At 33.3% G+C, this 27,030-nt stretch overlaps 1 long non-coding RNA gene across 1 annotated transcript in view; it reads left to right on the plus strand.

Annotated features, from left to right (window-relative positions):
* Nucleotides 1-21,645: 21,645 nt before the first annotated feature.
* Nucleotides 21,646-27,030, plus strand: part of LOC149799180 (uncharacterized) — a 9,873-nt gene continuing 4,488 nt past the window's right edge. The window contains exon 1 of the long non-coding RNA XR_016421102.1: nt 21,646-21,804. This is a non-coding gene — a long non-coding RNA (uncharacterized LOC149799180). The remainder of the gene's footprint in view (nt 21,805-27,030) is intronic.

Consider the following 27,030-nt stretch of genomic DNA (forward strand, 5'->3'; position numbering starts at 1 on the left):
GCTGGGACATGTTTGTCGAGCAATGAACGCAGGCAGTTATCGAGTTGTTTTGCGGTAGGAGGTAAGCAAGTTGTTAGGTTAGCTTGGATGTCGTGCATTAGTTTGGTTCTACTTATCATACGGAGATTTCTCTTAGTAGCAGATAAAGGTGGAGGGTTAGGGACTGATACGTCAAGATGGCATATAATGCAGAGGTGGTGGTGTTAGTTTCATATATCCTTATACAGGACTATAGATGACGTCCGCTTCATATATACTTGACCGCTCTGGTAGCCAAGTGGTTAGAGTGTCCGCCTCGGATGCGACAGGTCGTGAGTTCGATCCCCGGCCGAGTCATACCAAAGACTTACACAAATGGTACTAAATGACTCAATTGGTGCAATGCATTATGAGCTTAGTGTTAGGAATGGTCGGCCTGGGGTCAGGATAATGTGACTGGATGGGACAGCATGCTGCATGTCTGCCCCAATCCTAGGCATCACTATATACTGCCATACTACAGACATCGTAGCGAGATGACTGAAAAATCCAAATCACACACACACACTCACATATACTTATACGGGACTATAAATGTCGTTAGCTTCGTATATAGAAGATTGTATGGATGTCATTAGGTTCCAGCATATTCATATTTGAATATATCCAATACATTATCCATTTAATTATGGAATTTACTCCGCTCCGAATCGACCGCTCCAGTGGCCTAAGTCGTTAGATCATCCGCCAGCAGAATCATACCAAAAACTTATAAAAATTGGTAAAGGTGGATGGCTAGGGACTGATACGCTAAAATATATTTAGATGCATTCAAATATACTAAAACCCACCAAAAATTTATATGGCGGTATATTTATTATATGTGTAGACTTGTTTGTGATCGTTAATTGATAATGTAAACACTAAGTTTCTACTTTCTGGGTTTTTGACTGTTGCCGTGATTACGATTTAAATTTTGATCCGTAATTATAGCCCCAGATAAGCTTGATACACTTTAAAACAGTGACTGGAGATCTCGGCCAATAACTAAGTCAACCCATTAAGATTCGGCTAATACAGATTTAATTAAGAAATCTCTCCATAAAAAAATTCGACCCATTACTGAGTCGGCCCACAACAAGTCTGCAATCCGTGATCTTACTTGGCTCCAAAAGACCAACAGTTGTTGTTACTGAAGAACAAACATAAGACAATTTAGTGTTATTGATCACTGCAATAAAAAGTGAAAATATCACTTTTTCTTTTCTTTGTCAACTGCTTACGTTTGGAGCTAATTAAAGTGTATTGAATCGGATCCATGTAGGCTCGTTTACTCCTATTAAATTAAGTATTGTTGTTCCGGCATTTATTAATAATATATCTTAACCAAAATTAATTCCGTCATGATTGTTGAATGATCAGTAATTTAAACGTCATTAATAAAACTTCCAGACGAAAATTGTTCATCCTATGGACGTTTACAAGTACTAAATTGGGTCAAGAAAAGAGAATGTCGAAAATAAACTGCTGGTGTTAAACTTATATAAACAAAAAAAATTAATTACGGTTAATATTTAGAAAAGGAATCTAACGTACAAAGATACAACATTTTATACTATAAACCTGAATACATAAGAATTACAAATGTTTGATATGCCTCTTTACTTCTCGTTTTCTTTAAAAAAATATATTTAACCAAATTAACACTGCAGCCGTACAAGGACAGAGACGTGTTAAAGTTAGAATAATGAAAAATATTTACTGTTGATACGAAATTTACTGTATCTGTTGCGTTTACCAACGAGTATGTCGATGATACTAATGCTGCAACAAAATAATACATGGATAAACAAATGGCCGATATGTTTTAGATTTGCTGGTTATCGACGATAAAATAGATTGCGCGGCGGACTTTGAGATTGTGCTGGCGGAAATGGAAAATAGCCGACAACTCCGAGTACAGATAAGAACCGTGCGATTTCTGATTTACATACAATCAAAGTCGAGTAAAACAATATTCGCTTTCGCGGATTAGATATGCACGGGTTACATATCAGTATACATATCAGTATACAGCATGCTGGACAATTCATATGGAACAGAGGCTGCGACGAGTATCAAGAACCCAAAAGGCACAAAAAGACAAAACCCACATAACGATACTCCTAAAGTAGTTGATAAACACGCATAGGCACACATGACAATACAATTCTGATGCCAATTTGTAAGGAAATGAATATTGATAAACATAAATAATATATTAATCATGAACAAACAAACAAAAAAACTTCACAAAGGTGCTAAATAGTGAAACAGTTAACGCGGATTTAATTTCACGTTTAAGGGACATTTCATTTGAGAATTACATCCATTGTCATTCGATCAGTAAAACGCTGTAAGTTACAGATTATTATTGTTATTATTATTATTATTATATATATATATATATATATATATATATATATATTATAATAATAATAATAATGAGGACTTTGTACAGCGCCTGATCTTTAGAACCTCTAAGAGCTTTACAACATTAGACAACACCTATAACACTGAAACATAAATAATGATATGATTACAAAAAAACAAGCACCATGAAATTAGAAAACATAACAATAATGCTGAAAATATTTAAGGTAGGAAACATTATTAGGTCTTTAAGTTTGTTCTTGCAGTCGAAATAGGTGAGTTTATCGGGAGGAATATGCTGTAATATTTCCAGTCTTTGCGTCTAAGATCAGTGTGCAATTCGTTCCACGTTGCTGGGCTCTGGTATGTAAAAGAACGTTGTCCATATGACTTCGTTTTCACAGTGGGAATAATGAGTATACGATTGTCATCAGAAGAAGTTAAGTACCTTGCTGGTGTGTATACATGGGTGAGGTCGGATAGGTATGTTGGACTGGAGTCCGTCAGTGAAACGTAGCCCAGAGAACAAATTTTGTGTTTGATTCTGGATCTAATGGATAGCCAGTGTAGGGTACAGAGCAGGGGCGGGGAGTTGTGCTCTGATCGTGGTACTCAAAGTATGATCCAATCAGCTGTGTTTTGAACGTTTTGAAGTTGCTGGAGTAGATGTTCACATGAACAAGACAAAACTGAGTTAGTCTTGAAAGTACTAATAAACACACAAGTGTTTTAGTGGCATCAGCTGAAAGATATTGGCGAATGGAGCTGATGCGTCTCAGCTCAAGATACGCAGCCTTGCGTATGTTCATGACATGTTGGTGCAATGTGAGAGTACTGTCCAGAGTAACACCTAGGTTTCGTACTGACTGTGTGAATTTGATGTTGGTGTTGCTGATATTTATCGTTTGAGGTAAAGGATGTGAATGAGAAAGTCTTTATGTTGTGATCAGAATGGCCTCAGTTTTATCATCATTAATTTGTACTTGTTACATGTCATCCATGAGTAATAACATTTGAGAAAATCTTTCTTATATTTTTTTTTTAAACACAACAGAAACACAAAACAAAATATACTTTTAAAATTAAAATGATGTATTTGTGTGTATTTGATCATATTTGAGTGTTTTGAGCATATTTTAGTTAAAAGGCACATCCGACAAAAATTACGAGTCTAATGGAGGCGCGCTACTGATATTATGAACTTCTGAGAGAATGACAGGTGTAAGGTGAAATTGTTTACGTTTGCAATATGCGCAGTGGAGATAATGTTGGCTATATAACTTTCATGTACCGTATCTGACATTTCTTTGGATATCGTACTTGTGGAAATTGTACATAATCTAATCATACAGCTAACCAAAACTACTGCTCCCATGTGCTCAGAATTCATCCTGAATTGGTCTAAAGTACACTATCTTTAGCAGTTATTAAAATAGGGAAAATTTACTAGACTAGACAATACCAGCTTCTGAAAGTTAATGAATGACTTACCAAATATATAAAATGTAAAATAAAGTTATCGGCTTTTTTTATTTTTATATTTTACAATTTATCCCTGAACGTCCAGGAAGTGAAAATGACCAAGCTAGCATTTTGTATGGTTACACATTTGAAGTAAGGCCAAGCTGTATACTCTATAACCCATGCTACATCAATCATACACCAAAACAAAGGGAATAAAAAAATCTTTTTTACAATACCTAAGATATTTAACGTCTTTTATAATGGCCAGTATAACCAGCGAGGACAACCATGTAAATATTTTTCTTTAAAACTATAATCCATATGCAAAATACGAAACTTTATTATGAAATGGCTGCTTACAGCGTTCGTCCGTTATTGATTATTTTTATTATTATTATAGTTATTATTTTTATTTAGGAGCTTTATATATCTGACCACCGATTATCGTACACTGAAAATTAAAACGTAATGATAACACAGTTTCGTCTCCATAAAGTTTCTTTTTCTTTTTAAATTTGGTTTTATGGCGGATGTGTGTTTTGGGGCTCCTTTATTCTTTACGTTGAAGAGTACTTGCTTTGTTGGACTGTTTATCTCATACGTATATAAAAAGATATAATAAATGAATACTGTACCTGCCCCCCCCCCCCGAAATTCAATCGGAACATCGATCAGTCATTTCCGTCATATCATGAGATAAACCTCTGATGAAATTCGTCTAAATTCTGAACTACTTTCCCTCACTTTAAACAACAGAGTCTAGTTCACATCTTCGTATGCACCCTGCGTTTCACTCGGCTATACGAAGTGAGGTGAACGCCTACATCATATTGTTATATAATCAAAGAAAAAAAAAATGACCGCACATGAAGAAAACTAGGTGATCAAAACGTTGCTAGTTTATTTGTTTAATTTTTTGTAGTCGTTATCTTATGTTCTAGCTTAAAAAAGAATTCGGTCATATGATTTCTTTTGCAAATATATTTACTTATATGCACAGTATAACGAAGTGCAACACAGTGAGCAGATGAAGCAGGGAACGAGACTAAGAATAATATGTTGGCGGAAGGAGACAAAGTCACAATCGGAACAGTTTTGGCCTTTGCTGTCTTATGGTACTCCTCCAGACGGAAATGGCTAAGTTTGTGAAAATGATTTAATTTATCATTATATAAGTGATGGACTTAGAAAGCGGTGATGAAGTTGCGGAATTTAGTGACAAAGCGAATGATGACCTAACAAAGGATGTCAACATCGGTAGTGGTTATGTTCCACTTGTCCCTAATATATGCTTCAAAAGGGTGCTATCAGACTCGTATGCGCTCAAATATAATCTTGTTACGGGACAAATAGAAATCAACCATTGGGACCACCCTGATGTATCAATACCTGCTCCAGGCCAGCTTGGAATTATTGTAGGTGCAAATGCCCAGTTGTTGACTGCACCACGAGATGCGAAAGCATACCGGGATTATTTCTTTGAAGTGGAATTCACCGCATAACCACATATGTATCCTTTTCCAACGAATATATAATACCAACATTAACTCAAGTGACAAAAATGATATGCCTTACATTTCAGACAGATAAAGAAATTTGACGAGATTCTGTTCGCGTACCTCTGAAGTTATGTCTCCTTACTTGTCAACAACGATAAAGCCGCTGTGGTCCATTGCTGAAACGAAATGGCAATGTTTTCAGAAGGGTCCAACAAGTTTAAAAAATGAACAAAAATATAATTTAGTGCAACAAATCAGGTCAACCTCATCCTACCACTTTCTTAAGTCACGTATACAATCAGTCCATGAAAGGGAGGTGAATGTACAAAAATGGGCTGTGAGCACGTTGTGCCAAAGTGAGTATAATCTTTCAAAGTTAGACTCTGAACAAGTGTGGTATATAATAAAAAGAAAATTTCCCTTTCTTACTTTGACACCGGATATATTTCATCGTTTGCCACTTTTTAAAATATATCTTTTTTGGTACCGCACGCTGAAATATATTCATAATTAACGTAGAGAAAGAAAATATCCTCTATACATTATTTTTATTTTTTAAATTTTTTACTGATCAACATTTGTATAAAAGTGTTGTGAGAAAGCTCTCGTGTATCATAACCTTCTTCTTATTTCTTGCTATGATAAGGAATTTGCACATGGAGAGAGAGAGAGAGAGAGAGAGAGAGAGAGAGAGACAGTTCAAGCTCTCTTAGCAAAGGGGTGTCACTCATAACGGTGCAGAGAGGCTACATCTTGGAGAATGAGGTACAGAATCGCTGTAAAGAAAGACAGAGCTATTCTGACTCTCGATGAACGAATTTTATTTAAATGATTGTTATATGTATATAATACTACATTCTAAAGATACATCTATAAAGCCTTTAGATTTAAAATACACGAAATACATATAAAATTACACTTTTCCTTCGAGCTAGTAGTAGTAGATACGGAAGTTTCTGGCTCAAAGCACACTATCATCTTCGTATTAAGTGTAATTTGCAAATTTAAGGCTTCTATCCCGGATTTTTTAAATGATATATAAAAATATCACAGTTTTATTTTTCCAAGCTTCTATCACAACTTTAAAAATTATTAGATTTTTTATGTCCAACTATGATAACAATAATTTTCATAATAGAGATTTTGTTATTATTATAAATTATGAATCATAACGACACACCAGTAGAAAAAATGATTATGGAACGTGAAGAAGACATAAGAAGAATAGAACAAGAAGAAATATTAAAAGAATAAAGATGGAATACGATCGGAGATATCGTGATGAAATCGACGAGTATGAATCTGATGATGATGTCAATGACACACTAGAACAGGATTATTTTACGTATTTGCAAAGAAGAGCGGATTTACGTGCTGAAGAATAAGAGTGGAAACAGAGTTCCAGAAAATATAATGAAATGTATGAAACAAACTTTGGCCTTGACGTAGATCAAGAGCATATGCTAAATTGATTATTAAATTCAGCAAGATTTAAAAGATCCACTAAATATATCGCCCAAATATCATTAACAGCATTTGCTACAGTCTTACATCGTGGTAACCGTTTTTTAGGCCGATGTAGTTCAGTTGCAAGCGACTCCAACTCTTTGCCAAGCCCGAGTTTATATTTTGTTTCAATTAATCCTTGAACAAGTTTTCTATCAAATCGTTCTCGAAGATTTGTCGGTTTCATATCATGAAGTTCGTTCAACATTATTTTATCACAATCGTGCTTGGTTTTGTCAGCTTCAGAACGTTCTGCGTCACGGTAATGAATATCATGTTGCATTGCTATTGAATCAGCTTGATTATAAGGTTCTTGTTCTTGAATCGGATTATGATTTTCATCAAGTTGTTGATCAAGTGGATTATATGGGCCGGTATACTTATGTCCTGGTAATGTCCAACCGACTTTTGGTTTCGGTTATTTACCGATTAATTTATGTATATCATTACCAGCTCCAATTATTTCTCTTTGACCACAACTCGTGCAATAAGAAATAATTTATTTTGTTCAATACAAAGATCTTTGTCACAAATGGAGTTACATTTTTCATTTTTTTAAAATATATTTTGAATCATCTACAAAAATAACTTTCCCACAACGTTCCGCGTTTGCGTCAGTGCAGCATCCACAACGTCTTCAGCCTTAACATTTACATTTGACTTTAAGAAAGCGCTTTTCTTTGTACCACATATCACACAAATACTTTTTAACATTGTTCTCTTGTTTTTTAGTTTTCATTATTTCTTCATCATTATTATATGTTTTGTCTTACATTTTACGCAGTACGTTGTCATCTTTTATATTATGTTCGCTACACAAAATTACTAGCAGATCATTAGCAACAGAAGGTTTTCTGTCAAATTGTAAAATAAACCTTACAAAATTACACTCCTTGGCAACGCCACCAACTCGAAAGAGTTTGGACTTTTGTTTGATAAACATAACAGAATAATAAACGCAACCCGAAGTTCCAATCGGTTGCAGTTGATTTGAAGAATTTGTTTGGTAATTTTTGTTAATATATTTCTTAATTACATTACTTGGTGTAAGACCAAATTAATCATAATGACTGTTATTATAAACTGCTACGCAATGCGTGCCTTATCGATCATAAAAATCTTGTATATTAACCAGGCAAGAACCACCTGCTGGTACATCAAACAATTCATCTTTTGAATAAACTGTACGAATTTTTGTTTATTTTTTTTAATTTATCGATTATGTCAAAATTACTTAACGCGCGAAAAAGCTTTGTTTTTACTAGCGTCTGGTTCCCGGTAGTGTCATTCCACGTCCCATTCCCAATAGATTTGTAAGCAGACAGCCAGCTATTCCTGCTAGTAGTGTTCCGATAAATCCACTCTTCTTCTCCTTTTGTCGAGTCCTCCTCGATTTTTCCGCGTTTTTTTCCTTCTCATCTTTCTTTTCAAGGTTGGCATTTTATTCAATAATCCCTAAACAATTTTACACAATTTGTCTCTGGACACCGCTTTTTAGTTGCTCCTGATATTGTCCCTGATGCTACTGCTATTCCCAATGTTCCTAGTACAGTAATATATTTGGTAATATAGTTTTTGCTGCAGCTGATAATGCTGGTCCAAAAGATCCACCTTTAATTGCTTTGCGATCGGACATCACGTTTATTTGTGAGTCTGAAAGATTTAATACAAACGGTTTTCCCTCAGTCGTTTTACGATTGAGTTCATTTATTTGTTGTTTTGTTAACATTAGTTTTGATGATATTCCTGTTTCGATGCTTGGGTCCACTTTAAATGAAACTGCACGTCGTTTTGTGATTGATGTTGCTAATTTTGTAACTTGCCCTTGTGTCAAGTATACTTCTTTTACAGTATATTTTGTTGTCATTATACTTCATATTTGCACATAATTTATACTTGTATAGTGATTTTTTCTTTTACTGGTCAATTGTCAAAAACCCATCGCTACAAGCCAAAGCATATATATTAATTGCTACAGCTGGATTAGCGCCTAATGTCCAAGAAAATTCAATATCTGCTGTTGATCCGATAAGTCGTTCGGAGTGCTTTGATACATCGAAGCAGAATATTAGGTAAAGTATCCGAAACTCTTCTATCGATATTTGAGATCCACTGTCCGATTCCTGATAATTTTGCATTGCTTCCATAAGATAGATATACGCCCATGTAACATTTTCTTTTTTTTTTTGTTTTTTTGTTTTGTTTGTTTTTTGTAGTGTCATCGGTAAAGTTACACTCGATTGCACGTTAGGGATACTGTTTCGAATTTATTCTGCAAATATTCGTCTAACATCAACATTATCAAATATTGCATTATTTTGCTCTTGATCATTACATATATCCTGTCGTTGAAACACAACAAACAATTGTCTTGGCAATTGTTCGCTTGGCGCTTTTGTAATGCGCCAAGTTTAGTCCGTTGCATTAGGAATAGCAGTTTTGATATATTTTATGCTGTTAGAAATAAATCTTTATGTGTATGCTTCCAACGTTGCATCAATTTCTGATGTCCATGTCATTGATGGAACAAGCTTTGAAATCTGAAATTTTCCTTCGGCTGCTTCAGCGGCATGCGTTATACAATCATTTTGTTCTGATCGATCTAAAATAAGTGTATGCTTTAATCCACGAAATACTTTGTTATAGTCGCGACAAAATCCGAAGATTGTACCCAACGGAAGCATCATTGTTATTTTGCGAGATTCTTCTGCAAACGATTTTCGTTTAACATGTCCCTCGTTATATCTTTGTTGTCTTATATTTGTAACAGCTAATCTTATTGAATCTCCAATATCAGCAACTACATTATTAGCCGGATTTGTGATTAAATTATTATTATTTGCTGCGGCAGCTACCAGCACCAGTACGAAACTCATTTGACACAGCGGTTCCAGTTCCAGTATTTTTGAACCACATCATATTTGTTGCAATTGTTCTTGAATAATCATGACTAAAAAAGCGATGTTAAGAATTGTACTTGAATCTTGAAAGTGCATCGAAATATTTTCCACTGTTTGATTAACAAGTTGGTATCTTGACCTTCTAAACAAGCTCCAACCATTATTGAGAAGCTCAATTTAAAAATCAGCTGCATTATCAGCACAAAGTGCTGTTAATACTTGACCACGAACTTCCAACATCGCTTTATGACGTAATAGAAACACATCTTCATCTCGAGTATTAAACGTTCTAACATCATCTTTATTTGGTTCATTTGAATTTTCGTCGAGGTATTCGATGTACTCGAATTCTGTTGAATCATAAGCATCTAGTTCCTCGTCAAAACCAAAGTAGTTTTTAATAGACATCGTTATACCATGGCGCATATAATATTGTGTCAAAAAGCTGGTATATCAATTTTTGTTTTCTTTACAAGTTTACGTACTATTTGATCACCTTTCTGCGATAAGTTTCTTTGTTGTTGTTATCATTTCCTTTTTAGTGTCGGACGATGGAGCAATATCAGAAATTGCTTTTACTGTTTCATTGTGTGTCGGCATATGGCGATGCGATTCGCCTTTAATCTTGTCGGTGATCTTTTGTCCGACGGCGGTTGCAGCGGCAGACGCTGTCCCTGTAATAAAAGCTTTTGATGCCTCAATAGCAATTGGAGCTAATCTGTTCGCCATTCCTGGTTTGTTTTCCGCGACTACCCCGTGTAGAATAAGAACATGATGCAATTGAGCAGTTGATCAAAATTGTACTAACCGTATGTTATTTTTTTTTATTGCCTCCCGCAATTGCGGACCGCGCATATACATGAAACGAATACGATTAGCTTTATTTTCTGACCACTCACTATCGTCGGTTTTATTCATTAAATCATAATAATTTTTTGTGTTGTCAATATATTTATTTTTTCCTTGTTTGTAGGATGGGATACATCTTTGCTCGGGTTGAAAATAGTATCATAAAACTCTTTTGCCACTGTTATAATTGCTGGGTATGATATTTTTTATTATACAATAGTTACACAGTTGTTGCACTTGATCGTCTAGCGTAAATAACTGAAATGCTGTTAGTCCAGGATAAAGTCTTTCTGCAGCAATAACATGAATTCGAAAATATAAATATTTTGTTGTGTTTAATGGTGAAATTTGAAAATATTGCGACACTGAAATATAAGTATTTTGTTGTATTATATAATGTAGTCCAATTTGTAATTTCATTTGATCCTTCCAAACGCAAGTTTATATTTGACCAATACCAGAGTTTAATCTTCCACGTAGTTGAAACTGCCACACGGCTTTATTTTTATCCAAAAATTTATTGTTTCTCCATTAGTTGTCCACTCCGGTCCTCCCGATATTTGGCTCGTAAACAAAAAAGCAAAATGAGGATAATTTCCGGGATACTGCTTTGTTGCAGTTGCTTCAAATCCTAATATGTTCTTTGTTGAATCAACTAGTGGTGGCATAAAACCAACGTTATTTTTTGTTCGCTTTACTTAACCAGCAGCTAATGAGCTACATAAGCTTTATTAGATAAATCCACTTATGAATATGAAATAGGATTATACGATGATGTTATTTTATTCACGCCCATATCGATTGTATCTGTCATTACACCACCGGCGAGTGGTAGGGAAGTTGTTCCAGTTAACTGAAGCATATTTCGAAGCATTAAATCGCTGTCGTCGACATATTTTTTAGTACATATCATATGTTAATCTAAAATACCTTCAAAGATGACTTCACGGTGAAGTTTTCGCGAATGGTTGACCTGCTCTTTTTTGAGATGCTGCACTGTCAACATAGCAGCATGTAAACAGAACACAGATTTCACTTCCGGATCATCACCAAGGCCTTATTACTCAATGTGCACTGTCGCCGAAATACTCAGGAATAAACAATTACCTTTTAAATCCCTACCAAAAAAGCATAAATAAGACTCTTCTATCACCACCAAAATGAGAGAGGGAAATATGTTCTAAAAATAGACTAAAACTACATTCGTGGGTACTGAACTGGAAGTATTAATTGTGACCCGATTCCATATATAATTTCTGTTATTCAAATTTCCGTCTTGTTGTTTTATGCTGTTTCTCTGTACGAAATTGTCAGATGGTAACGGACCTTTCTTAATATAGCGATGTTCTGAAAAATGCCACATTTAAGGAGTAGCTTAGAAACTGCATGAAAAATGATAAGTCTTCTCCACTGGTAGACAGGTATGATGTAATAAATTGGGCGGAGTTAAAGAGAACGTAATAACAAAAATCAAAAATGTTACTTTCCACGCCACATTATATTACCCTCATCCTATCTATCGCATATATTGCCTTCACCTGTCAGTGAAATCAGTTACCTTACATTTTCCCGAGGTTTGAAACTTAGTACTGTTTTCTGTGTTGTTACTTTCTTTCTCTCTTTCTTTCTTTCTTTTTTTTTTGTTAGATACGACTAACTATGATTGCAATAACCCAAAATGTCGGTAACACTTTCAGAAACTACGATGTCTGTCATATTTTAATTTTATTTTCATTTTCTTAACCAAGATCATTTCATTTATTTTCTGTATAAGTATGCAATTATCACCTTATTTTGAGTTTAAATGACCAATTGTCCACACTCAATATACATTATGTTATCTGCAATCTTAGCCATCCGATAAAAAGACATTCGTCATTGTTATCAATAGGTCATATATAAAAGAAAAGTAAATGCCGGGAATTATTATTCTTTGTTATGTAATTTTGCATTGGAGTATAACCTTTGAACTCATCTTATTCAGCACTTTTCTATGAAAATATTGAAAAGCCAAATCATTAGCATTTTTTCTAGTTTTCACACTGCGTGATAGCCAATGGTTCTATTTATATCCATCACTCCCTATGACATAATTTAATGTGGGTATATGAGAAAGCTTGCCAGTAGCATCTCGTGTGTCGGTGGTTCTCTCCGGGGGTTTTCCGGGTTCTTCCTCCACCATTAATACCGGCCGCCATGTGTAACCTATCGTGTGCTGAAAAATGGCGTTAAACCCTACAACAATAACAACATCTATGATAGAATTTGAAACAGGATATCACTGTACTTGACTCGATATGCCATTATTATTTCCGACTGGAAAGGACGCTTGAACTCCACAATATTATGAAGTTTCCTTCTACTCAATGAGAGTTCAAGGCAGATTTAGAAGAAGGATATACGTATCTCCCCAAAAGCTGTTTCCTTAATGCTGTTCTCTTTCAGGAATTGTGAGACTAGCACTCAAACATGTCTTTTCTCACAAGACAGTTACGTGGTCCCCTTTTCTTGTTATACATAAATTTCTTAACTTATGAGTTATCACTTCTCATAGCAAGAGATGAAAAGAATATATATATATACAATAACTTTGACAAGTTAGTTATCTCATGTGTTATAATAAGGTTTGCATCATAACCTTCTTTTCATCTCTTGCTATGAGAAGTGATAACTTACAAGTTAAAAATTGTCTTTGCCCATGGTTAGAGAGAGAGAGAGAGAGAGGGATAGAAGAAGGAATTCAATCTCTTTAACAAGGGTGTCACTAATAACCGTGGAGATACGTCTACATCTTGGGGAATCAGGTACGGAATCGCTGTAAGGAAAAGCCAGAGCTGTTCTGACTGGAGCAACGAAATATATATATATATATATATATATATATATATATATATATATATATATATATATATATATATATATATATATATATATATATATATACATACATACGTATATATATATATATATATATATATATATATATATATATATATATATATATATATATATATATATATATTTTTATATATATATATATATATATATATATATATATATATATATATATATATATATATATATATATATATATATCATGCTAAATTCTAAAGATACATTTATAAAACCTTTATATTTAAAATACAATAAATACATATAAACTTACACTTTCCAATCGTGCTTACCAACTTCATTGTATATATCGATTGGTAACTTTTAGAATGTAATATAGATAGTCAAATCTTGATTAACTTCATGATATCCAACGAGTACAATCCCGACTCAATGCTCTTTAAATTTCGGTTTGAATTCTGTTATTTGTTCAGATTTATGATATTTAGTTTGCATGCGTAAACTTATGCTTTTAAATCCATATAACCAACTAAAGATTAGAAGATGACTACATATACATGTTGAGCTTTCCTTGTCCTTGTTCGTGTTTTTTTGCCTTGCATATTTCGACGTTGTAGCCTACTTATTGCTAAATGATCATTTCCCAGTATCTTTTAACATCTTAAGTTTGATACATTTCGTATGCACCACACTGATTGGCTTGTACTTCTTGTCTGTGATTTTGTCTTGTAGAATATAAGATATCTACATATTTATTGTGAAATTATTATTTGTAATGTATTTCTACATCTTCAGCCATTATTTATCGTTATCGGATTGTGCCTTTTAAATGCTTTGCACCACACTCAGAGTGAGATTAACACTGAAATTGCTTGGCGTCGCTGCAGCCTTCCAGGTGGCGTTCGTCGTCGATTGACACTATATAAATAATAACAGCGATAGCATATTTCTCTATTATAGGCCAAAAGGCATAATCATAGATATTTGCTTGTGATTTTTTAACACTATAGATCATATTACCTTTTTGTGAAAAATATAATCGTAGAAATATGACTACATGGTATCAAACAAATTTTAATAGTGTGAATTGCATAATTTAGTCTTACCTGTTGATACTTGATGTCATTTTTACACTTCCATATTTTGTCACAATGGCTGTCATTTCAACACTTAAAATATAATTAAATTGTTCTTATGCTTGACATTTTTGAGTTGTTATTTCTTTATAATGTATGTCTGTCAATAGAAGGCAGATATGAACTTGCGTAATTTTTATGTCATATAATATATGTGAATATAGCAAAATAGGCTATTTGCATAATACGTATGAACTATGCTGTATTGTAGCTTAAAAGGGAAGCAATTTATGGAATAAACCAATGGAAGTCGGTAGTGTATATCATGCCGTTCCTGAACCTCTGAACAACCTCGCGGACATACACTCAAAAGCCTGTTTAACACATTTTCAAACTCAGTAGAAGAAAAAACATCAGCTATTAAACCAGCCTAACAGTTATGAACATATAGTATCATCGTTAATATTTATCAAAACCCAGCTTTCAAGTATCATCTAGCCATATTAAAGTGGTAATAACCATATATCAACACCCAGAAAACAGTTATCTCCTAATAACAGAAAGGAGATAATAATCAGATATCAAAACCCATCTGACAATCATCACCTCACAGTATAAAGGTGACAATAATCCGATATCAACATCTGAGTGTCAATTATCATCTACATGTCTGTGAAAGCTATTAAAGTGTTGATGTGGCAACAGCCATTTGTTGAATCACAAAAATGTAATTTCAGGTTTGAATATACTACAAATTCCAATGAATGTCTCTATTCAAAAAAGTTTTCAGAGCACCTTTTATTTCCAGAGAAAATAATCTACTGAATATAATAATTTAGACTAAAAATTTTATCAAACTTTCCATATTGAAAGTATATTTATAGTCTGTATCGTTATTAGCAAAGTTCATTGTAAATCATTCGCGATATGCATACTATAAAATGATATATTTGCTTGTTTAAATTTGACTTCTGTTCATCACTTTTTTCTCGGCATGCGTTTTAAGTATTAATCTACCAAAGTTTGCAAACAGTGAGTACAGAAAAAGAATTAATGTTTAATTGCTCAATAAGGTCAGTTGTATTACATAAGGGACATCATGCTGGCTGTTGACTTGAAAGACAAAGTCTGTTGGGTTTTTTGTGTAATTGTCTTAGATATATGAATAAAACAAAACGAAAATGTTTGACTGAAAATTGCCTCCAAACCTTGACGAGTCGTAACGTTTAAATGCCACAAATGAACTAAAGAAGAATCAAGATGAGATAGAGATAAATGTACAAATGACAAGGTCTCACGAATGTTATCTTTAGACCGACCGCAAAGATTTAAATTTCGAAGCTATAAAAGAAGCTAAGCGAACGAAAATAACAATAACAGAACAGCTGAACAGACTGGCATCAAAGCAAGTCATATAAACGTTATTCAATTATTGTTAGACTCATAGATGCATTTGGGCTAGGATAATGTAACTTTATAAGCTAAAACCCCAACAACAGTAACACATCCGCAACTACTAGAACCAGCACCTGTAAAGAAAACACTGTTCAGACTGTCACGGGTCCTGAGTCTAAGTCTGATGACAAATGTACACAATGGAGAGGAACTTTAACAAAGCCGTGCTCTACTCCCTGAATAGGTAGACTTTCATTAGAAGAAGACTTCTAAGAAAAAGGCAAAGTACCTGATAATAAAAGACTCTGACAAGCTCCCGAGTTCCTTACAATTTTAATTAGGATGGGATTGGCTGAATCACTCATGAGTGATATCAAACATTTCGACATGAATGGATCATAATTCTCCATGATAAAATCAGACTGGGGTTTATTAAACCCAACATATATATTGCTTTTATTTCATGACCGTGACCTTGACCTCTTAGAAATAAGAGCATTTGGAATAGGGTTGTCTTGATTCTTTTGTTTATATTTTAATTTGACAAAAATGGTAGGAACACAAAATCAGAAGATACCTAAGGCTCATCTGCAACATATTCCTGCATTTAACGAACCATGTAGCAGAATAATGGTAGACTGTATCGATCACTTACCTACGACCAAGTCAGGTATTAAATACTTGTTGACCATAATGTGTGCGTCAACAAGATTCCCAGAGGCAATCCCTTTGAGGAATATTTAAACTAAAACAATAGTAAAATCTTTGATAAAGGTTTGTGCTCAATTTGGCCTTCCCAAATCTGTCCAGTCTGGCAAAGGGCCAAATTTATGTCTGCAATATTCCAGCAAGTTATGTATGAATTTGGCATCCAACAATTCAAATATTCTGCCTATCACCCTGAGATCCAAGGGTCTTTAGAACGATTTCATCAATCTTTGACAAATACGATTCGTACATATTGTTTCGATACAAATAAAGATTGGAATGAAGGCATTCATTTACTTTTGATTGCTGTTAGGGAATAAGTTCACGAATATTTAGGATTTAGTCCCCTTGAATTGCCTTTTGGACACACTCTGCATGGACCATTGAAGTTGTTAAAAGAGAAACTTCTTTCAAATGAAGATACTGAAATCAATCTTCTCGATTATGTTTCCATTTTTAAAGATAAGTTGTTAAAGGCTTGTGAGGTTGCAAGAACAAATCTGCACTCTACTCTGTCAAAAGTGAAATTAAGATATGATACAAATACAAAGGAAAGGAGTTTTCAGCCTGGTGATAGAGTTCTGGCTCTCTTTCCCATGCTACAAAATCCTCTTCTGACCAAGTATCATAGTCCTTACTCAGTTGAAAAGAAAGTTAATTATTTAAATTATATCATAAATACTCCTGGGATGCGAAAACAAAATAACTTTGCCACATAAAATTGTTAAAGGAGCATGTTGAGAGAGATAACAAGGTTAATCATGCAATTAATTTAGTTGAACCTGTCCCAATCAATGAGGATTTAAATGAAGGAATACAATTAGATTCTACTGATTTTGAAGTAAGAAATCTTTGGAATTAAGAAATGATGACTAATCTGGCTTTCACGTTTGCAACAACAACAAAGGAATGAACTTGAACAGTTATGGCGTGAATATGATTATTTATTTCCAGATGTTCCTACAAGAAGAAACAAAATTTACCATGACGTTGAAACTGTAAATTCCACACCTGTGAAACAACACCCGTACAGGATGAACCCGCCGAAACAAGAATGCTTGAAAAAATTAATTCAGCATTTGCTGGAGAACGATTTCACAGAGCCGCGTAAAAGTGACTTGAGTTTACCATATATATTTGTTCCTATGTCAAAAAGGAGAATTCATTTAAAATAAATAATATTATATTTGTTGATTAGGCACAACAAATAACTCCAGAGAGAGGTGAACATGATGCAATATTAACATAAACTATAATATTTCAACACTTTACACTGACTGCAGATACTTGAGGTCAATACCTTGCCATCGTATTTGTAACACGGATGGCGTCCCTTCTTTAAATTCATGCAATAAGCCTATATGTCATCAATATAGTAGATCCAGGGCCGGGGGCCGGCGCCAGACCCGGCCAGACTATCTGGCGCCCTAGGCAAGGTTAGATTCTTGCGGGCCTCCCCCCCCTCCGAAAATATCAATTTCAAAATTTATAAACAATAAAAAAAAATTTAAAAATGCGCCCCCTGAAATCAGCGCCCTAGGCGGCTGCCTAGTTTGCCTATACAGTATGGTAGCGCCGGCCCTGAGTAGATCACAGCTTTCGAGCAGTTAAAATGGATTTGCAGCGAAAGTAGAATAAAACAGAAAATTGCCAAGGACAAACAGCAAGTATAGTGAGTCAATGGCGTTAAGAGGAAAGTGTGCATCAAACATGAGGATACAAAGGCAATAGAGCGAAAAATGAGAAAGGGGATTTATCAACGTACCTGTGACAAATATGTGGAGGCGCTGCTCCGTGTGTTCAAGGACAGTCCAAAGGCACTTTTTCTACAGCATCCCTTACAAGCACCAAAATATCAGGTGTATTCCTATCTGAAATAAAAGGGTGCATAATTTATATTATGTAGATCTTCTATATAGTTTCAATTAGCCCTACACATGAAATAAACGATCATGGCCTTATCTTAGGCTTACAAATACCTCCACCCACCCACAAAAAAAGACACCACTGTATCGGTGTTCAACATTTTCCATTACTGACATTTGCATCAAGATTCATATTTCGCAGTAAATCTGTTGTTTTTTTTACACTGAAAGTGAGTTTTAGCTATTGAAATGTCACATATGGTGTAAGGGAGATAACTGAAAGGTATACAAAAGGGAGGCTATTTTTATTTCCTGCGATATATTTTCCAAGCAATATAATTAGTTCACGAAAACATGCATTAACTTGCATACAATTAAAATATTCAAAACTGATTATTGATAAAAGTGAAAGCCTAGAATTCAGAGTTCAGTATGTTGTGGAGGCCTAAAGAATTATTCAGTTTTGTTGACTGAGATGAGAAGGCTGCCGCATAATGAATAATTCATGTTCTGTAGAATGCCTTAATGTGGAACAAGAGAGAATTGAATTAAAGGAAAGGACAGTATAGGACTGTGAGTGGTTACCTCTCACAAATGATTGGCCTTATATGAAACAATTTCAGAAGAAAGAAAAAAACAGGTTGGGCATATATAATTGGAATTCATTGACAGTCAACAGAGCGTTATAAATGGGCTTAAGCAAGTGTCAATGCGAAATGCTAACATAAAGAAACTCCTCTTATATGTTGACATTTCTGCTAGTTCTACAAAAGAGAATGCAAAAGAACTTATCTAAATAAACTGCAGAAATAATTTAAAGGAAAAAACAATGTGAAAAATGGAACAATTATTGACGGACAATAAAAAGAAATGTGGGAAGGAAAACAATATCTTTAATATTTTCCAAAATCATCTATATCGTGTTTACATAACTGATTTTGACCCAACTCAAATAAATCCATCAAAAGCTGCCCCCACCCGTGCCCCACATCCTTAGCCATCATATATTATTTTCTGCAGATTTCATACATTTTATTGGTAAAAATCTGTCAATATTTGACCAAAAATAGTATGTGTCGTTTTGTTTTACATCAAACCAGTAAAGTTTTTAAATTTCTATAGGTGTCACAGTACCAATTGTTTTTTTTTCCATAGAACTCGATGACAACGTTTTGGTGAAATAAATATTTATTCAATCCAACAAAAATATTAGATTGTCAATTTCACAACAACATAACAGGGTACCAAACTGCGTTTAAGAGAGATAACTCTGTTGGACCTAAATCAGGACAAGCGTTATCCTGACAGCACAGAAAACTTTACAAAAGAAAATGAAACTACAAAATATGATCTATATAGGAATTAACACAATCTCACATTATGCCAAGCGACTCTGCTTAATTTTAAGACTGACAGAAGCTATAACATTTACGTAATGCACCAATCACAGATAATTTTTCTGTTTATTTTTGAAAATACAACGGTCCCTAACAGTAAGATCCAACCCTTTGTACCTGTTAAGCTGGTATCGTCGTTATGGACTCACGGAACTAATGATATGGAAGAATGGAAACCAGACTCAAATGGGTGAGGACAGAGAATCTACGAGTTGGCCTATCTTGGTTTCTAATGAAAATAAGATTTTAGTTGTTTTTTTTTAAATCTTATGTTGGTTTATTGTAGTTGTAACTGAACAAAAAACAAAGACATTGTTTGTTTTTTTAATGAATTTTAGTCGTTTTACAGACTTGAGCTTGAAATTAGCACGTGACTCTGTAGTGCAGAATTGAAAGCACATAGGGTTTTATCTACACAGAAACTTTCATCAATAATGCGTCTGTACTGAAAAATATTGGTTTGATCATGGGGATTCAAACATTTTAAAATTATTGAATTTTTAATACCATGGTGTTTGCATAGGTTTACTATGGGAACTGAATTAATGCTGTGAGTTCTGTAAAGAAGAACAGCCCTACAGTGAATCCATATATGCATGCACAATTAATTTGACTATAAAAGTAAAGTTATGGTTCTAGTTGTAGATAACAAGCAAAAGTAATACCCTTTGTATAAATAAAAAGTTACTTTCAGTGGGATATTAAACACTTTCAGATATAGCAACTATTGCCTTGAAAGGGGAGGGGAGGTAGTGTAGATTGGACTATGCGAGGCAGAGTGTTTTGAACACCGATTAATATATATGCAATCAGATATTTAAAATTTATACAATTTATCATTTATGTAATTTCAGTGATTTAAATATCGTTTATGTAGTAATACATTCACACATAGATGGTCATATTGATCTTTGACTCATCTATTGCATACTCTCGTTAAATAGTTCAATCTTAGGAATAAATGACAATAATTAAGAGGTAATTCTTGATTAGACAGATTTTGTTTAATATATCTTTTCTGATTTTCTTTAAAGAAGTTCAAACGTCATAGGTTTTGTGTATGTAAACGTACAATACAATTTAATATTTACTAATGTCATCTTTGACAAGTAGATACGGTCTGTTTAATTATTCATTCTACTACTATTCATAGGTCTGTCAAATAAATCAAGGATGGATATAGGACTTACAATACTTATATAGGATTTATATAGGACTTACGATACTTATATAGGACTTTTATAGGACTCACGATACTAATGCTGTGAAAGAATGGGAACCAGTCTAGAAATGGGTGAAGATAAAATAGAGGATATATGAGTTTGGTTGACCAGAATTGGTTGATAATGAAAGGAAGATTTGAGTAAAATGAATCTCTTGAGAGCTTATCCTAACTGTAACTGAACAAACCATAGGCATTGCTTTACTGATGGAACTCAGTCGTTTTACATACTTGAGATTGGAAAACTCATTACTGAAATTAGTAGCTGACTCTTTGGTGCAGAATTCAAAAAACATATTTTAAACACATGTAGGTCAAACGAAAATGATGTGTCTTTACTGGTAAACATAGATTTGATCATGAGCATTCACAAATTTAAAGTTATTAAATTTTCAAAATCATGGTTTTTGCAGAATTTCACTATGTGAGTTAAAGTAATAAGCTAGACCGAAAATGAAGTGGCTAGAGCTAGACTTTAAGCTAAGTGATTGGAGTGTTTTCAACGACGTAGTATTATAATCACTGGACTTCCTTTAGATGATGAATACGTATTATATGTTTGTGTGAGTCCAGACTGAACATTAGATACAAGCTAAATTGTGCTCGCAAGACATATCTAAGGGCTAGTGTCACAGAGTTTATTCTGAGTATAATTGCAGCAATTTGGAAACATATACAGGTATGTCATCGTTTCTTTATTAAAAGCCCCGAATCACGACAGATGTTTTATAACAGGTTATGAGGGATACGTAGTTGTATCTTTTTCATACAAATTAATGTCTCTGATCGATGGTTATTTAAGTATGAAGATATTAAGATATTTATTGGTTGAAACGTATTTTATTTGCTAATTGATGCAAAAGCGGTCTGGCTACAAGTTCTCACAACATTTGATAAGCCCTTCCCATACAAATACAATGATACAAATTAATCAAACATGAAAAGTGGCAGAAATAAAAGGGACGATAAATAAAAATAACAAGAAATTAGGTGTGCAGATAGTTAAAGAAAATAAACTTCAAGTAAGGGGAAAAAGATGAGAGATATACAAGGCAAGTAGACAATGATGTTACCAAACGTCAGAAGGAATTGCCTTGAGCATGCAGTGCTCCTATACAAATATCAGTTGGTCATTATACAGTCTGAGGAATAGTGATGTTATTAATAGCATTTATATTTATAATCAAACGAAGAAACATTAGTGTTTTCAAAACTAATTTAAAGTATTTAAATTTTGCTCATTTACATGTTAAGGTATGCTAAAATAAAGTGTTTATAGAGCTCGAGACGGGCATTTCATTAGGACTAAGTATCAGATTTTGCCTTTGCAATAAGTAATGATATGCGATTTCTTCTTCTACGCCACACTTGCATACTGGGTTGTCTACCAGGTGATTGTCTTACAGATCTTTGTTGAGGTGGCTACATTGGTTTCTGGCTCTAGTATGAATGACAGAGTATTTGTGATCACCAGAAAAATAATCAGGAACGCTATTTTGTGCCGGGTAATGAATTTCTTAATTTTCAAGAAATCGCTTTCTGATTTTCCATATTCAGGTAGGAATATCAGAGTCCGTTTCTTAACATCCATCCCAGACTACATCAGCGTATTTTAAAATATGCCTTTGATATAATAAGTGAATTATATCTATGATTTTCTACCTAAGGTATTTCAGGTAAGTTAAGGACATATTGTAACGTAGACGATCAAGTAGCTCTCCGCAGTTTTCTAGACAATACCAACGGAGCTTGAGCGTTTTACTGTCGCGGATTATCGAACGTCTAGATCGTGATTAATAAATTTCTTTCGATTGACATTTGCATGCCCATGGTAGATAAAATGCCTTATATTTTAACCTATGACAATAAATCTTTGAGAATAGTAACTTTTTTAGCATTAACCCGTCAGAACATAACACTTGAGTATCCATCAGTTATTAACCTGAAATTTAAATTGCTAACACATACGTGGAAGGCTCCATCACCCCAAGACAAGAGTAACATCAGCTCCACCCAAAGCATTCAGTTCTTAATGATGTTGCCGTTACTGTCTAAACGGTTTCCACGCGTTCCTCTTGCCTTGGGGTGATACTTAGAGTTTATTGGCAATGACGTTCTTATCAATGGGATCTTAAAGACCTTTTTTATATTATTAGTTCGTACTGCTATCATTATTAGGCCTACTTATAGGGTAATTGGACAGTCCAAACCAAGCTCGACTTGTTGTGGCTAGATTAATTAATAGACCGTCGCTAGAAATTGTATTTCTTTGACCCTCTATATTATAATATTTTGTAACCTTTTCATGATCACCGAATTTGACTCTAAATGATACAAAATCCATCGTACCTGTCTAAATGATACAAAATCAATCGTACCTGTTTATTTTTCTCCAACATTAATCATTAAATTACCAGACATAAAACCACCAGTCTGTGATAGAAAATGTTTGTTTTATGTTTGAATCGCCTGGTCAAACTTCCTAAGATAATCATAACTATTTTATTGCGATTATTAAAATAAGCACCAATTATTGGTGTGGTTGTTCTAAAATTAGCATCAGTCTTCTTGTTACATACTTAATATTAGCATAAATATTGTTGTTACACCTGTTATGTATATATATTTTGTGTTATAGACCTTGTTCTATATTGAGGATAGAGGCATACCTGACTTCTCAACGTTTACTTTTCTTTCGTTATTTGCTAATACCAGTTTATGATTTTAGCTTATATACTTCTATACATGTTTACTAGGCTCTAGATACAGCCTTGATTCTAACCTTATAATTTGCTTTAAAAATATATTTTACAGTTTGAACGAAATTTCCGTTAAGTTGACCTTAATCCTGGTTTGGAAATTGTTTTATATAAATGGAGTTTTCTTCAGAATTATTTGTTCCATGTCTTAGCATCAGCGTTAGTGGAATCAAGTTGGGTTCGGTTGAAAAAATTTAATTGATTTATTTCAGCACTGGAATTACAAAGTTCTCAATGGCCATTTTTTGACGAAATTACTATCTTGGAATTATTGTGAATTCACTGAAAGGAAATTATTAATGATATCATTGTCATACATCAAGACTGTAGGCATATCAACACTATTCCAATCTACTGGCCCCTTAATCACATACAAGTGTGGAATTCATTCGGATCACCACTGGGATTCATTTAAAATACCGATACGTTTGGGCTTGTGATATAACCTTTAGGATTATTTCGGGAATTAGTTCAGAATACTGTGAGTAGTTTTAAAAAAATTTCTTTGTATTCAAGGGAAAGAAATTATTTGCAAAATTTTACAAAACTTGTTGGTTTTCGCTCTTCCTGTTACATAGTTTAAGATCATACAGTCGTAATACATAACTAACAGCAGCATCAATCTTTGGATTAACCTTTCTTTCAAAGAATGTATTATAGAATGATATTGATGCTGCTGCTGATGTTGAGGAGGAGGAGGAGGAGGATCCTTACATAAATTTACACTCGTATTGCCCTTCATCATTAAATTGCACTCCGTCACATACGATCTTAGTTGCAATCTAACGCCCCATTTCACCTAAATCATTACTGATGTCTATTCAGCTTGCAAAATTTGCATCTAACTATATATTTGGTGCCTCAGAATTTCACAATATTCTAAAAATAGTATAAATTATTTATATTATATAATCCTTAATATAGATGGCTGTAAACAAATTTTATACTTGCAAAGCAAATGTCTTACGAAATAAAAAAAAATACGCACAAAAAATGGTAAAATATTTCTGTTAAGAACCATGTCAATGAATCTGTTGCTTATATAAATGGAATTGATAATATTTGGTAAGCGCATGATTTATTGGTCTTACAAATGTCATTAACGCATTCGCAAAACCGCCCCATCCCCCCAACAACAAAAAATTTATAAATATTATGGCTTAATTTTATTCCGTATTTAATCGTTCTTCTAAGGTAAAGATAACATTTATGTTAAGTAGATTAAATAATTCTCCAACAATATAAATAAAAATAATTCACATACTAACCGAATACTAATAAACAATGTAATCAACTGTATTCTTATTTGGTCAGGTTATATATTTCTTATTAAAATTTATATTATTTGCTCTCTGTCAGTTAATTTAAGCTTATCTTATTTTTGTAATTTTAACATGTTGCTTATATATATATATATATATATATATATATATATATATATATATATATATATATATATATATATATATATATAGAGAGAGAGAGAGAGAGAGAGAGAGAGAGAGAGAGAGCAAAATCATGAAGTAGATACAGTCACGTATATAATTATATTTTTATAAAGGATTTACAACATGTCCATTTTTAAATTAACATTTTACACAACTTTATATAGTTCCCTGGTATTAAGGCCATTTGTACACAAAAAGTATTTAACTTATGAATTGAATAACTTTCTTTCATCAGTATATGCATGTCTCCGTGCACAATTTCAATGGCCATGAACAACAAAAAAACCGAGTAGAGTGATTATTTGCATTAAAATGTATCGAATTATTAGAGGAGAACTGAGGATCTCTAACAAAAAGTTATAAGAAAGCGATGATTACTCATTTTCTTACACACTTGTTGAAGTGTTTGTCCAACATATTGCATGTTACATTTTTTACAGCTTAACAAATAAATAACATCAGTTAAAATGCACTTAGTGTTATAACGTAGCGAAAATACTTCTTTTGTATTGTTGCTACTAAAAGCAAGTACTTTCTCTTATATTTGTACAATGAGAGCACCGATGTCTGTTAAATTTAGATGACGAAAAATATATTTTATTTATTTTCTGTCTCTATTTAGTTCTAGTTTTTAAAAAAATCTTTCAAATTTTGGGTCTTCTACATGCAAGAATTGTTTTTTTTGTGTTTTCACGCTGTTTATATTTGATAAATCTACAAGACTCATAATAATTATTAATGATTAAATTTATTAATTATAAGGCCTATATTTAGTGATGAATGATTATATTGTATTGTGAAAGGAATTTCATTTTTCTCTTGTTATGTATATTTATTTTAAATATTTGTTTGTGTGTTAGCGTTAATTTTTGAATATATATTTCATTACATGCTATTGTAATGTAACATTGTATGATGGACTTGACCTTGTCCAAAACTGGGTTCATTTCTGCTTGACCTGATTAACGTTTTTATTATTTTATTTTATTTTGCGTCAACAACTAATAAGTAGCTGAATTATTCTCAATGTGTATGAGCTTATTATCAGAATTAATATTAATAGAATAAGTGAATATGTTATTTGGATCAGGGTTTTGGGCATTCCTAAGTGAATTTTACAGGTTATGGTTTTTATTTTGTAAACATCAGAATCATTCTAGAAGGTTATTTTCTATTAGGTAATGGGTTTTTAAAATAGAAAATGCTGATTGTGGACTGAGGTTAAGCAGAGATCAGTACAATGTTGTAAGTATGAGACCTGGCCATTCGTACTTTAATATCAAGCACTTTCATTTTGTAGTATGTATCAAACAGTTTGGGCTGAATTTTATTTTCTTCCAATTATTGAATTCAAGTGATTATTTTCTTTGGAAATTCAAAAGTGCTCTGATAAAATTCGCTGGAATTTATATTGAATTCAAACTGGAATTATATTACTGTGATTCAACAAAAGACTGTTGACACATCAGCACTACATAAGCTACCAAAGACACGTCCTCGACTTCAGTTTTGGGATTTTTCCTGGACTTTTACAGAATTTTTTTCAGGACTGTAAATTCCTAGGACTTGAGTTTGTAACTCTTGGATTATTTTGGGATTTAATTCGCAATACCTTTAGTTGTTTTTTCTCATTTTCACTTTGTATTCTATGTATGTATGCATGTATGTACGCATGTATGTATGTATGTATGTATGTAT

Source organism: Sinohyriopsis cumingii, chromosome 5 (genome assembly GCF_028554795.1).
Source record: "Sinohyriopsis cumingii isolate HCF-2022 chromosome 5, ASM2855479v2, whole genome shotgun sequence".
Lineage (NCBI taxonomy): Eukaryota > Metazoa > Mollusca > Bivalvia > Unionida > Unionidae > Sinohyriopsis > Sinohyriopsis cumingii.